At 44.5% G+C, this 15806-nt stretch overlaps 1 long non-coding RNA gene across 4 annotated transcripts in view; it reads right to left on the bottom strand.

The window, feature by feature from the left end:
- LOC142001937 (uncharacterized) overlaps positions 1–15806 on the bottom strand; it is a 37388-nt gene that overhangs the window by 11603 nt on the left and 9979 nt on the right. For all 4 annotated transcript variants that reach the window (XR_012642588.1, XR_012642587.1, XR_012642586.1 and 1 more), the window contains one exon: positions 8562–8684. This is a non-coding gene — a long non-coding RNA (uncharacterized LOC142001937). The remainder of the gene's footprint in view (positions 1–8561; positions 8685–15806) is intronic.

The following is a 15806-nucleotide window of genomic DNA, read 5'->3' as shown; positions in this document are numbered from 1 at the left end:
AGCAGAAGTCAGAGTGACCCAGCAGCCTGCTCCACTCCACTCCACTCCACCATCCATCTTCTGGCCCACAGCACTCATCTTCCCCAGGGAACTGGAACCTACTTGGGAAGAGTGCTCGTCAGACCCTGCTCTCACCTGTTCCCCAGCAATCCCTCTCTCCTCTTGGGTCCCCAACTCTCACTGCACCACAATCAAAGGAAGAATTAAATACCTCAAATCCCAAAAGGCCAGAAGACTAGCACAGACAATGGGAGTCATCACAGTCACACGCTGCTGCTATTGCCTGAGACGGCAGAAAGCCTTGCTCTGTGTTAAAATGACTGGGCCTTGGCTAACCATGGAGAATAAGAGCACACACTCAGGGTCCCATTACTCATCTCTTTGGGTCTTCAGAGTTGCTACTACCAGTAAAGGACTAGCACCAGCAATGCAATGGTCTCTCCCCACAACGCAGCTTTCGTTTGCCTGAGAGGGCTGAAAAAAATGCTGATGAGGCATCCAATAAATGGAGTCTAATAGAGGGGAAACTGCCTGTTCAGTGCTCTCTTGGCTTCATTTTTGAAATCTCACAAGAGAATGAATCATCCCAATAGCCAGTCAGAAACCTAATAGATTTAGTTTTCACCAAAACCAAAACTTGCGGGTGGTCTACAAATGCAGCATGTCACTCAGATCTCAAATTTAAGTTTCAGTTTTCTGGGCAGAAACTGTCCTGAAACCATACAAAATAATTGCTTGGATCAGTGGCCATTTCACTAGAAGTCAGGTGACTATTTCCCGAGGCTGCATATAGGACACCTTGTAAAGTTACTCATATTCAAGCAAGTTCAATGGCAAGCAATTAGAATTAGGCAGCACCAACATTCAAATTAACATCAGCTTGACTGAGAGCCTGTTGAAAAGAAATATTGCATAGTTTCATTCTTATTTATCTCCTTATTGTTAAGCCTTTTGGGTTCCCACGGGGAGGGGTAACACCCCCTCCCCCCACGCACACATGGGGAAAAGGTGACACACACTCAGGTACACCTCTTTCACATGGGGGAGGGAGAGCCACCCTGATCCTCTCTGCCTGCTGCTCTCCATCCTCCATGCTTGGCTGGGCCCCTGGGGACAGATCCAGCTATCCTGGTATGTGGTGCTGCATCTTCCCAAACCATTATGGGGGAGGAGGCATGTGGGGGGTCATATACCCTCCCCAGATTTCAGTCCGGGTTCATACCAGAATACCATCAGCAGAAGTCTTTCTGCAGTGTATGAAAGGAGAGACAGGAGCTGCTTCCAGCCATGGGGCATGAGGAAGCGGGGATGATCTGGCCTGTGTTTGCTTCCCTCTGCCCCTCCCCCTGTATGAAAGCAGTTTTTTCCTTTCTGCTTCCACAATGTTGAACAGCAGCTAACACCTCCGGGCTGCTGCTGGCCACCAGCATAACCCAGCTGCCTCCTGTAACCCAGCTATCATGGGGTCAGGAAAGTGTTAAATTCTAAGGATGCTATGTGCATTGGAGCCCAAGGAACATGGCTACAGAGTTTCAGCAAAACCAGCCAGAGAGGTGACTTAGCATAGGAGGGTGCTTGGGAATGGAGCAGCCCCTCACTCCCTGATGGCAGGACCTGTGGCAGCTGGGGAGATCTAGGTGAACAGAATGCTAAGCCCCTGCCCCAGGAGATACTGCAGAGCCTTCAGTGTCAGGACATGAACAGGCTGGAAATCACCCTCTGCCCCAACCCCTCACCACTGCAGAGCCACATCGCCAGAGCACTGGCCCAGCCGGAGACACTAGAAAAGGAAGGAGCCTGACAGCTAGGTGATTGGTGAGTTGAGTGTTCCAGCCAGGGGCTTGTTTTCTACACAGTGCTGGGAGCACCCTGCTGGAGGGCAGGGGATTATGCAGGAGCAGCCCGGCTGGTGGGGAGTGGGAAGAGGAAGGAGAACAGCAGCCAGAGAATAGCAAGATGGGGAGCACATTAAGGGCTGATGGGGGGCGGGCATCAGAGGTGAGAGATAACTGGCCACAGCCTGGCACCAGCCCACAAACAATGGACTCTACGTTTCAGAGAACTCACTCAATGCTAGCCAGAAACGGGATGGGGGCAGAGCCCTTCTAACTGGCAGCTGGCACACAGTAAAGGCACAAACAATGGGCACAACCGGCTCCATGTGCTGCATCTTCACCTCATTGCCAGCCTTGTATATCCACCTCCATCATCAGCCACTGGACCCCATACTCACAGCTGATGGGCGGGGACAGCTAGTAAGCAGGGATCCAGACAGCAGCAGGACCCGCCAGTACCTATGGGAGAGGGGGAATGTGAGGAAAAAGTCAGGACACCCACAAAAGGGATTAAATATGGACTGTCCCTTTAAAAATGGGACATCGAGGCACCTGAATTAGAAAGGGTTGAAAACTGGTTTCACTGGTGCTGGATGTGTGAGAACTAGAAGTGAAGTGGTCTCAGAGGTGGTGACAGGCAGGTGAGAAGTAATGTTCATTCACTTCAGGGAATCTGGGAGGGCAGGTGGGGTACAGGAAGGGGAGACAGAATGCAAAAGGCGTGAGGTTCTTTGGAAGTAAGTCTTGGATTTCCTGCTTCCTGTATTACCTGATAGGCGTGGGCCTGGGGAACAAGATATTGTAATAATAGCAGCCAACACGGGGCCCAGTTCTGAACCTCACCAGAGTCTACTCCAATGGCACCATATTGGGAATATTTTGAAGGTGCCTTATCCTCATTTCTCAGTGGCTCCCTCTTCTGTTACTCGCAATAGCTGGCAGACAGTTACCAAGTGAAGATAATTAGTCTCATCTGTTTGCAGCTGTTACACTTGAAAAACCTTGGCACATCTAGCCAGCTCTACTCCAGACTTTGAAGGCAGCATTCCTTCCCCTAGGGCATTAACTTTTTCACCTGCCACCTTTCCAGTTATGACTTGCCTACGTGGAGGCAACCTAAGGCCCATCCAAACACTATCCCTGTGACAGGGTGCAGTCACAGAAGAATCTTTGGGATGCTCCCCAGTGTGCTGATCATGCCACTGACACCTTTCTTTTTGCTTTCTGGGGCTCCCCACTATCCTGTCCTGCTGAGCCAGATATTCTCGTCTCCCCCAGCCAACTCACAGAGTTAGAGTTACTGCACCCCTGCAGAGCAGTGCAGATACTGTTTAACCACAGCTCTGGGTGGATGGAGTTCAAGGGCACAGAACCAGGGAGATCACCCCCCAGAAAATTTCAAAACCCCAAATAAATCCAGCTCTCTCTGTGCAAAAATAATTGTATAGGGAGGGCTCATGAGATAAGCCCTCTATCAGTGAAAGGGAGCTATGCACAGTGGTAGCCTTCCCCAGGTAATAACTCACACTGGACTTGATTATAAACAAGAGTTTTTATTAAGCAAAATGGTAGGATTTATGCTGTTATAAATAAAACAGGCAGATCAATGTGAGTTACCAAATCAAACAAGAAAGAAAATGTGTCACTAATTCTATTCTTGTGAGTCCTTACCCCAAATAACTGCCTTTATATCAGATGAAAGCATCAAATCAGGAATGATCTTATACCGACCTGGGTCTCCAGTAAACTCTAAAGCATTTCTGTTTCTCTTTTAGGGCATGTCAGGCCATCTCCAAGGGAGGCTGAAGACAAAAGACGGAGGAATCTCAGAGCTCTATTTATATCTTCCCCATGTGGAAGGAATTCCATTGTTCTCTTTGGGTAAAAGTATACTCCAAGATGGAGATTGTCACATGAGCGAACTACCTGTTCCTGTCCTTTTTAGGCAATCAACTATTGCCTATTTGCTTGTCTGAACATAGACAGCAAAGTTTTTCAGATGTGGATTGGCCCCTCACTAGGACCTTTTATCTGATGAGTACTGCTGTACCCTCACAAGCTACACAAGCCTGTGTGGTAGCCACACCTCCTGTTGAGATCTTCACAAACATTTGGAACACAAAATAGGTGGACAATGCTTATTATGTCAACTACAAAAATAATAAATGCACGAAAATAGGATTTACAGATCCAGCAGATTATACCATCGAAAACAATGGCTTAACAAGACACTTTGTCCAAAGCATCTCTGAATTATGCAAAGACTCATAGTGCTGGAAGGGACCTCAGGAGGTCATCTAGTCCAGCCCCCTGCCCAAAGCAGGATCAATCCCCACTAAATCATCCCAGCCAGGACCTTGTCAAGCCAGGACTTAAAAACTTCCAAGGATGGAGAATCCACCACCTCTCCAGGCAACACATTCCAATGCTTCACCACCCTCCTGGGGAAGTAGTTCTTCCTAATATCTAACCCACACCTTTCCCTCTTCAACTTCAGACCATTACTCCTTGTTCTGCCATCTGACACCACTGAGAACAGTTTACCACCCTCCTTTTTAGAGCTCCCCTTCAGGAAGTCGAAGGTTGCTATGAAATCACCTCTAAGTCTTCTCTTCTGTAAACTAAACAAGCCCAAATCCCTCAGCCTCTCCTCATAGGTCTTGTGCTCCAGCCCCTTAATCATATTTATATTCAGAACCCATTTCCATAAACCATGGTGGGGGGAGGGTCCATCACAATCCCTATGGAAAAGTCCTATAGATTTTGACAGGGATGAAGACAATGACAAAATGCTATGACTTTATTTAAAATATTACTATAGATAATATGATAGACAACAAGCTCTTACCTGAACCATTCCATAGCATTGATATAATGGAAGGACTGGAAGAGAAGAGACCCCAAGAGGTCTTCTAGTCCAATCCCATGAACTCAGGGCAGGACTAAATATTATCTACACAATCCCTGAAAGGTGATTATTTTAACATGCTCTTAAAGGTCTTCAGTGACAGAGATTCCAGAACCTCCCTAGGCAATGTATTCCAGTGCTTAACCACCCTGACAGTTAGGAAGTTTTTCTTACTGTTAATCCTAAACCACTCTTGCTCTAATTTAAGCCTATTGCTTCTTGTCCTATCCCATCATTTTCTACTAAACTGTATAGGACTTTTCCAAAAAGATGTAATTTCAAGAGATGCCATAATTGTCAGGCACCTCGTCCATATCAGCAGGGTCAGCTTGTGATAAAGAGAAAGTCCCTGCCTCAGCAAAGGCAAGATTTTCCTCAGGCTGAGTGAAAAGGTAGAACTATTGCAACAAATTAAAGTGGCTTGCTTATATGGTAGCAAAATCCTTTACCGAGCAACTATGGGGGAGGGGCACCAGAGTCAGAAAGAAACTTTCTAATGAAATAAAGGAAATCCTGAGAAAAGGGCCTAACTTCTTATCTGACTCTAAACTCCCTCAAAGCACAAAGGTATTTAAATGTGGGTTTGGGCTCCTCCAGTTTAACAGCAGCCTTGCCAGGATCTACTTGTTCACCAATTTGGAGATAATCATGTCCATTGCTGGACAAGGGCAATAGCATGCCTTCTTTTCATCTTCACCAACCACCAGGCTAAGAGGTTGGAGCAAATAGTGGACCAGCACGAGGCAGAGAAAGCCCAAGTGTAAAAAGGTGTCTGGATATTCAGAGGTCCCTGTTTTGGTTGCTTCTGCTGTCATCAGCTGGAGCAAGTCTTGCAGAAACTGGTACTGGCAATTCATGATCTAGTGCTTTTCCCTTTGAGTCCGACCTAAGCCAATACCCCCATCATGCAGCTAGACGGTCCACTTCTGATGAAGGTATCTTTTGAACAAGATAGAAAACTGAGCTCTCGATCACTTCTTTTCATTAGAGAGCTCATTTGTCCAAGTGAGGGTGGCTAAATTCCAGTTGAGGAGGACTTATGCTGCCAAAAATCCCTAGAAGCATGGTGTGCTGGTACTTTCCACCCCAGAGCTGGATGCGTTTCTGAGGTGTACGAAGTGATAGTTCAAGTTGTTTTGCCAACAATGTTGAGATGATTCGTGATACCTATACTACCAATACTAACTATATATACCTGGCATTTCTCTGAGAGCAGGGCTGGCATCTGAGCTATGGAAGGAAACCGAAAGGTTTGTGTTGAAGCTAAGACCTAGGTTGAATTCAGAACCAAACTTACCTGGATTGGTTTTGGGATTTCTTTGCCCTGCTTTGCAAGCAAGAATTGTGAAAAGATTCCCTTTCCCCAAGTGTTTTACCCAAACATACAAACTAGAGGAATTAAATCATCATGAATTGTCACACTGGACACAAAATTCAGAGAGAAAGCGACACTTTGGGCAGAAAGGGCTGCCTACCAAAGCACTTTTTTGGAGGGGGGGGGGGGTCGGGGAGGGAAGAAGCAGTAAAGTGCAGATCCAATACAAACTGGCAGAGGACACTTGGTTTTTTTTTCCCCCCACTTCTCTCTCTCTTTTTTTTTTTTAAAAAACTTAAATATACACAACTCAGTGATAGGGATTTTCCAGAGTTCATATTCCTGTGCCACTTCCCATATTACAACAGGCAAAAACAGTGCCAAAACCCCAATAAAGAACAAAGGGCCTGGTCCTACTGCCAGTGAAATTGAGAGCAGAATCCCCTTTGCCTTCAGTGTTAAGATCATACAAGACCCAAGCCTCTCTATGATTAAACCCCCAGAATTCACCTCCTACTTCTCTACTTTCCCATTGTTGCACCCCAGACAAAAATAGCAGAGATCAAGTCAGTATGGGGATCCTGGTTACCCTGTTGATGTACTGACAAAGAGAGACACGTCACAGCACTGTTCCATAGGGGAAAAAAGAAATATATGCTCAGCAGATGGTGCCCAGCTTTGTTACCTATGAGACATTCTACATACGCAGAAGGGTCTCCAGAGCAACTTGCTTCCTTGTTCTGCTACAAAAGCTACCAAAGCAGAAAACACAGCTTATCTTTACAACAGACTGACATACAATAGATTGCCCTGTCCATACTGCAGGGGAAACCCAGATCTTATTTTCAACTTTATTTACACACACCTGCTACCAAGTTACACCTGCAGACCTAGAGCTTTGAATTCTTACCTATTAGCCAATTGTATGCATAGCAAGCTATCAAGCTGCAGACCAGACAGTGAAGTGCACTAAACATGTATTTTATATCTGAAGTGAGAGATGGAACTGATGAAACCTCCCAAGGGACATTTTACTTAAGTGTAAATACTATCAAAACAAAAAGCAGTTCAGTAGCACTTTAAATACTAACAAAATAATTTATTCGTTGATGAGCTTTCGTGGGACAGACCCACTGCTTCAGATCAGTGATCTGAAGCAGTGGGTCTGTCCCACGAAAGCTCATCAACGAATAAATTATTTTATTAGTCTTTAAAGTGCTATTGGACTGCTTTTTTGTTTTGGTAGTATATAGATTAGCATGGCTCTCTCTCCTTTACTTAAGTGTGTGTGTGTTGTGGGAGATAAAATACACTTGAACTTCTTTAATCTGGAAACCCTGTGAAACAACATATGCCAGATTAATGATTTTTGCTGGCCAAGGAAAGCTGTGCGGAGACTGGATGTGATGAGGGTGGAGCCCTTACCTGGCACCAGCTTCACACCTCCTGCTGTTCTCAGGCTGCCCTGCTCCTATGTGAAAGCAGCAGGAAAAAGCCTCAGGAAAAACCTGTCACTGCACTGCCATTTCCCCAGCTCTTGGGAAGGGAAGCAGCAGCACACAGAGCTACATCCTCCTCAGTATCAAGGGTGTTCCCTGAGTGGGGACATCTGGAATATGGCAGTTCAAGTGTATAATTCAGTCATCAAGATCAACAGCTAACCCTTCTGGCCCTCATGCTGAGGCTCATATTCAGCTCTCTTCTATGGAGTATTCAAAATAACTGACTTTTAAGGACATCTTCTCTAATTAAGCTATTACTATAGTAATAACACACGTATTCAGTCTGAAGATCCCCCTGTGACTCACCGCAGGGGTAAGTTTACAAACCTGTGAAAACTGAGTCACAGAGATTAAGACCTTTTAGGTCTTGGTATTTGTTTCAAACATAATTTATTATTGAAAATTTCCATTTGTACGGGAAGGGTCAAATTCATTTCCTGTCACCCCACGAACTGTAGAAAATTAAAATATAGTTTTGTGCTCAAGTTTTACCAGTCACATTGGACCCACAACACTTTTCTGATGCCAGCGTTCTAAGCAGCGCACATGGTAGCTTGTCGTCAGCCATACATGATATAAACATAGCAGCACACACCTCCTTTTTTTTTTTCTTTTAAACACAGAGTTTGAGGAGACAGTTATTCCGGGAATCCATGTTGCAAATGAACTCATTTTGTTTTTCAAACAGACGGTGTTTAGAGTGTTACAGACACTCTTTCAAAGGTCAGATTTGAATAGACATTTGCGTGCTGATCAAGTAGCTTCTATCTTGGTGAGTAACATTTGAACCCAGCAGAGTGGTTTAGTTTTTACTGAATTCTTCACAAGGGAATAGCAGAGGGAGAGTCCCTTGGGGGGCAACCATTATAAAACACACTCAGATTTTAAAGGGGGGGGGAAACCCCTTCTTACAAAATATTACTGATATTCAACATCCCGAGTTACCCGACAAGGTCTTGTGATGTTTCACCCCCATCTGAGCTGCCTTATTTGTCACTTACTGCTGCCCATGATCATGGTCACGTAAAACGAAGAAGAAACTCCAGGATTTCTCAAGCACAGGACAGAGTGAGCCACAGGCACAGAAGGAACCAATGCATAATCCCAGGAGTAATTCTCAAAGTCTGAAAGAAAGAACGAAAAACAATTCGATCAAGTAGTTAGTATTTTCACAGGTGGTAATGGCAAAGCCTTTGTAAATTAGCAGCTATGTATGGGTTGCGACCAGCAACCACTTCCTACCGGTAAGCCTTAGCAGCAGGGTTCCCTCTAATTTTCTCCATCTATGGACACCAAGGCATGCTTGCACCACCAAGGCATGCACCACCAATAGAAATACATGCTGCCCACTGAGAGTGGCCATGGGCGCTCTGCTAATCAGCTGGGTGGCACCTGAACCTCACCTGGGTGGCCACACAAGCACTCAGCTTACAGGGGATGCTGCTTACTGACCCACTTTCACATCTGCTCACATTACATCCTGATAAGGCACTCTGTGGAACACTCTTTTTAACCTCAAAACAAAAAGCAGTCAAGTAGCACCTTAAAGACTAGCAAAATGGTTTATTAGGTGAGCTTTTGTGGGACAGACCCACTTCTTCAGACCTTTTTAACCTCGTGTTTATATGCACAGCAATCTTCATCTGTGACAGGATCTGGCCCCAAATGGAGATAACAGTTACCCGCATATCAGGGATACTTAACTAACACCCATGAAGCATATTTTGATACTCAGATGGTTCAGACTATAGATTCATGGATTCCAAGGCAATAAGGAAACATTACAAACACCTTGTCTGACCTCTCACATAGCACATCAGAATTTCACAAAGTAGTTCCTGCATGAAGCCCTTAACTTCTGTCTGAAGTAGAACATAGGTCTTAGCCAAGTACCCAGGCTTGATCTAAACTCTTCCAGTGATGGAAAAGTCAACATATCCTTAAGTAGGTACTACGGAGGTGTAAGGAAGCTCATCAAGCAAGATTTATGAATGGACCTCTCTAGTAAGAGGTATCCAAAATTCCTACCATGCCCAACATAGTCACCCAAGGCATAAGACCACTAGGGCTACGCCTACATGACAGAGTTATTTTAAAATAAGATATTTCAAAACAGCTATTTTGAAATAACACAGCTACATACAAAATGCATTTCGAAAGAACACCCAGCTATTTCAAAATAGCATTCCAGACACATAGGCTACGTCTACACTAGCACACTACGTCAAAGTAGCCTATTTCGAAGTAAGGACATCGAAATAGGCTACTTGGACGTGTATCGTCTACACGTCCTCCAGGGCTGGTGCTGTCGACGTTCCACATCGAAGTAGCGACGGGGAACATCGAAAGGAGCCGCCCCAGAAGGAAATGTGGAACGTCCACACACACAAGCGCTCCCCGTCGAAATAAGGGGCCAGCAAAGCCCCACGCTGCTCCCTTAAAGGGCCCCTCCCAGACACACTTGCCCTGCACAGCACGAGATCCGCAGAGCTAACAACCAGTTGCAGACCCCGTGTACGCAGCATGGACCTCCAGCTGCAGCAGCAGCCGCCAGAAGCCCTGGGCTAAGGGCTGCTACACGCAGTGACCATAGAGCCCCAAAGGGGCTGGACAGAGCGTCTCTCAACCCCTCAGCTGATGGCTGCCAAGGAGGACCCCGCTATTTCGAAGTAGCGGGACGCAGATCGTCTACACACACCTTAATTCGATGTTGAACATCGAAGTACGGCACTATTCCCATCTTCTGATGGGAATAGCGATTTCGATGTCTCGCCGCTTAACTTCGATTTGAACGTCGGAATAGCTCACGGCGCATGTAGATGCGATACGTGCTATTTCGACGTTGTGCCGGCTACTTCGAAGAAGCTGGCTAGTGTAGACGTAGCCATAGTGACCAGTTTGAAATAGTGCTATTGGATGCCATTATGGTTTATTTCAAAATAGTGCTATTTTGACCTGTTTCTAAATAGCTTATTTCAAAATAGGCATTATTCCTCCTGCAATGAGATTTACCAATTTTGAAATAACACACTCACTATTTCAAAATAGCGTGTGCATAGTGTAGACATAACCTGATAGAGCTGATTGTGTTATTCAGGTTGCATCATTTATTCAACCTTTATGCCTTTTTTTTTTTTAAACAAAAAAGCTGTTCAGAAATCATCTACAAACAGTTCACAAACTTCTCAGATTGACCCCTTTTCCCACTGAAATGCAAAATTCAGCCCTGCCCTTGCACAAAACACAAAGCATAAATTTCTTCGGATTTTCAAAAAAGCGCACGGCGTTGGCCGAAACATGCTCTCATCAAAAGAGTATATTGAGTCTGAGTAAGAACATGCTATCACCATTCCATATGGTATTCATGAGACAGACCATTGCTGTGATACTGTATGTCTGGTGTCCACCCTTCAAAAAAGGATGTAAAAAAATGGAGAGTTCAGAAGACACACATAATTATGATATGAGGTGTGGAAAATTTGCCTTATTATGAGAAACGTAGATGATCAATCTATTTATATTTGCTTAAAGAAAAGTTAAGAGGCTATTTGATCACAATCTGTACGTACCCAGGTGTGGGAAAAGGATTTTGTATAGTAGAATCTAGCAGAAAAAGGGTGCAACGCTATCCTGGGTTTGAAAGCAGCTATACAAATTCACACTAGAAATCAGGGTTAAACTTTTCACTGCAAAGGTGAGTTACACCTAGAACAACTCACTCGGGAACATGGAGGATGTCTGAAGTCTTTGAAATGTTGACTTTCTGAAGAGAGCTGCTGCTGTTCAAACAGAAGCCATGGGCTTGATGGAAAAATTATTGAGCAAGATTCTTTCTTAGGGTTGGGTTATGCAGCTGGTTACACCAGAAGATCAAAATGGCCCCAAGACTCTATGACCCTGTGTCTAGATGTGAATGTGTGACATAAGGAACAACTGGAGACATCAGCTAAATTTCTGAAGAGTAGTATGGGATTTGTGCATTAAGGATATCAGTCATGTTGCGAAATTCAGATCAAGCCTTCTAAAAAAAAGCAGGGGTCCCAGTGTGAAAAATCCCATGCCATGCTTCCTAGCAACAACACACAAAGAAAAAGATCCTCTTCGTGTTGAGCCCACGAGGAACTGTTAGTCATCAGAGCCCAGATGAAGACAGGACAAGCAAGATTACGTAATTAGTGCTATTCACATCAGAAGTACATCAAGAACTGTTCTGTGTGTGTTTTCTCTGGAGTGTCACAATTAAGGGATGGGATTTCACGCATACATAGAGATGCAAAATGGGGGATTTTGGGGAAAAGGAGAAGAAATATCCTGAGTTGATAGCCTGTGATCTACAGACTTAGCAGTAAATTTATGCCCACAGCAGCAGAGTAAGATCACTAATTAGTACAAAAGAAATTACATGCAGTGACAAGTTTCCCTGGTTTGTGCACAGTAAGATTACCTAGAAGTTCCTTCCATATTGTATGGATTATGAGAAGAGTAATAAGATCAACACAGATCAACAACATTTGCCCTTCAAAAGTATTTTAGGGTGGACTTTTCAAACGTTTTTAAAGAAATCAGGTGCCCAATTCCTATTTACTTTCAGAGGTAACATTTTTTGAAGTCCTTAGATAACTTAGGTGCCTAATTGCTAAGTCCACAGGAAATGTGACAATATTTAGGTATCTAAGGATGCAAGGAGGCTCCTAACTGGATTTTCAAAAGTGTGGGGCAATTCCCCTTAAAAACAATGCAAATTAGAAAGCAATTGGAATTAGGTGCCCAGGTGCCTCAGGAATTCCTCGGAGGCCCCTATCTCCACCTTTGCCTTACTCGACTTAAACCCCTTGTACTCTGAGTGGCACATAAGTCACCTACAAATCTCCTCCACTTCACTCTGTCTTGGGACAAAACTTCTCACTGACTCCAGGAGTTTATTGCCTGAATGCCTTTAAAAATCCAGCACTGCACCACTTTTGGTAACAGGACTTGTGGGCTTTTGTAAACGTTACCAGATCTTCAGTGCTTTTCACAGTTCCAGAGTTATTTGTCAAGGACCTGCGGCTGACACGTATTGTAAGTGTCCCCTCAGCCAGGCTTCTGAAATCTGCTCATTAGCCGAAGTCAACATCATTCTCCTACCCACATCAAGGGTAGTGGAACTGGGATAACTTCCTTTGTTAGTTTATATTCACCAGGGCCCATCACAAAATTTATTTTCTTTCTAGAAGCTACTGGTTTAAGGGAGAAGTGATTAAAAAGGGCACTCCTCACTTCAGTGATAGTTCAGCAGCATAAAGAAAGGAAGCAGCAGACCAGAGGATGTTCACTTCATTTTACTGGGACCCCACTCTTTAAATACTCCTCTAACCCCCCCCCACTCATACCTCTGATGAAGGGGGTCTTTGCCCACAAAAGCTTATGCTCCAAAATATGTTAGCCTATAAGGTGCCACAGGACTTCTTATTGTTCACTTCATTAAAAGCAGGGTTCGTTCTGCTGCTGCTGGGGAACACAGAGGGGTCGGGGTGGTGGCTGCTGCCAGTACTGGCCTCAAGCCCCGCTAGTCCCCCAGGCTGCATTGCTTGTGGGGAAGAGGGAAGAAGTGGGGTGGGGGCAGAGCAGGGGCACGGCCTGGAGCTGAAAGAGGTAGTTCCTGCCCTTCCTTGGTTTGCGGGGTGTGGGGGGGGTGTCACATGGCTGCTCCCTGACCTCTGTCACCTTTTGAAACACAGATAATTGCTAAGAAGTACAAAACCCAAGCTACAGCCCAAAAGGAGACACACCTAGCACAGGACATAAAAGGCATTAAAGACAAGGTTCTTTACATGTATTAGCATCAAGAGAAATCTGAAGGAAAGTCTAGACCCTATTTGGTGGGAAAGGAGAGTGAATAACTCATGACATCAAAAAGGCTAAGGTGTTTCAGACTCATTTTGCCTCAGTTTTCACTAAAATAGTTAAGGGCAACCAGGTATTTAATGCAAATAATATTACCAGCAAGGGAGAAAGAACACAAATGGAAAGTAGGGAAAGAACAGGTTAAATAATATTGCATTGAGTTAGGTGGCTTCAGAATCATGGAAATTATAGACCAGTCTAACTTCAGTACAGGTTAAACCTCTCTAAACCTAAACTCTCTTGTCCAGCAAACTCCATAAACCACCATGATTTTAGGTAGCTGGACAACCACTCATCTTGGGTGTGGCCAAGTTTCCCAGGGTCCCATAAAGTTTGTTTACAGCACCAGTCCTGGCTCTCAGTGTTCTGAGCAAATGCGATAAATTGTTGGCTGGTGGATTGATTGCTGCAGATTCTATCTCTGGCATAGCGGAGACCAGTCCTTAGTCTTGAGAAGATTGCCAGGGCTGATGCCCACTCTGACACTTTTAGTGCAGAAGGTGGGGGCCTGAAAGAGAACTTAAAAATACCTTGCCTCTTTGGGCTTCTACTTAAAAGCTTTCCAAGGTCACAGATTCCCTGACCCTAGGAGGTAGCTGCCACCACCCAAGGGAGAAAAGCATTCTTTAAAAACCACAAAGACACACTAGGGATATCTCCCTATGTGGTAGCCCCAAAGTTTTACCCCTCCCTTAGGAGAGAGCTTGAAAACAATGAGGAAGAAATTAAGCTGCAGTCTGATAGCTGACCTTTCAGTCTTAGGTATGCATATACACAGACCCTTCTCTAGGACACAGGAATCAAATCACTGTCTTTAAACAAAAAATGGTTATTTATTAACAAAACAAAAGTTATGCAATAAAGCATGCTTGGTTGCTAGGTATTACAGAGCAACTTAAAAAAAGGTATGTTAAATCATGGAGAAGTACTTCCCTGGGATTCAGTTTAAAAGTTACAGTGTACAGGGGGCAGGGAACTAAGGGGAGGGTGTATATCAGCCAGCCTGAAACATCCTGCACCAAACCCAGAATCAATAACCCAATCACATCTGACTAAACATTTTCTTTCTACCTACTTATCTGTATGCCCTGATTTCCTTGTGGGCTGGATATTTACTGAGATCCTTAAGCCTGCTCAGGATTAAACATCTGTCTCTCTCTTCTGGCCACACAAAAGAAAGCACCCTCAGCAGGTAACTGCTTCAAAAAAATACCCCTCTGTCTTCCCATTGGCTCACCTGGCTGCTGGCCAACCAAGAACCCACCTTCTCCGAGTTTAACCCTTTACAGCCACTCATTCATGACAGAGGAAAAGGGAGGAACCTTACAACCATTTTCAAATATGCTAAAAGGACAGTTATAAAAAGGATTGGGCTCGACTGAGATAGGACAGGAAGTAATGAGATTTTGGTTAGACATGAGGAGTAATATTTTAACTTGGAGAGCAGGGAATCTTTGGAACAGGATTCCAAGGGAAAAACTGTGCAATTCCCATATTTGTGAGTTTTTAAGAATTGGTTGGACAGACACCAGCCAGGGATGGGTTTAATTTGTCCTGACATAGAGGAGAGGGCTGGATTTGATAACTTCACATGGTCTCTTTCAGTCCTACATTTCTGTGATAAGCTGCCACTACACTTCTGCATCTGGTAGCAAGTCACTGGCATGTATCATCCCCATTGGCTGCCATCTGTTCACATCTTGAAGGAGGCCTTCATTCTCATCTCTGCATCATCAGATATTTCCTTTAACCCTTTGCTTTCTTTCCTTTTTCGGTATCATTTACTCTAAAGCCTGTAGCGCTTACATGAATTGTGGCTTCACATGTAGCCTTGACGCATCAAAGTGGTGGCAAGCAGCACAAACAGTACACCACTTTTCAAAGCCCTGCAAACGTCAGCTGCCTCTTTCAGAAGCGCCAAGTAAATTTCTAAATGGCCTAAAGGCCAAGGCCACTATCAGGGAGCACTTTGACCCATGAAAACAACAATACTGCACCCCTGGGAATGTCATTTCCACAAGCAAGGATTTATGTGGAGGTAGCACTAGTTAAAGCAGGATACCACCAATATGGACACGCAGGGTCTTTCCTCTGTGCTGCCCCTGTCTCACAAGTGTGACCTTGCACAAAAACACTTTAACATGACCTTGTTTCAGCTTCCCCATCAATATAAATGGAAGGATACTCACCCCCCAAACACACACTTTGTAAAGCAATTAGAAATATTTGTAGAAAATGCTCTGCATAAATGTACATTGCCATGCATTTCATGAATGATAGCATGGAGTAAAGACACTGTAAATATACAGATGTTACAGTATTACTGTCTATTACCCCAGTCAGTGTGCTATAGGATCAGT

This window comes from Carettochelys insculpta, chromosome 26, assembly GCF_033958435.1.
Source record: "Carettochelys insculpta isolate YL-2023 chromosome 26, ASM3395843v1, whole genome shotgun sequence".
Lineage (NCBI taxonomy): Eukaryota > Metazoa > Chordata > Testudines > Carettochelyidae > Carettochelys > Carettochelys insculpta.
The sequence above is the reverse complement of the archived record's forward strand: the minus strand, read 5'-3'. Positions and strand labels throughout refer to the sequence as shown.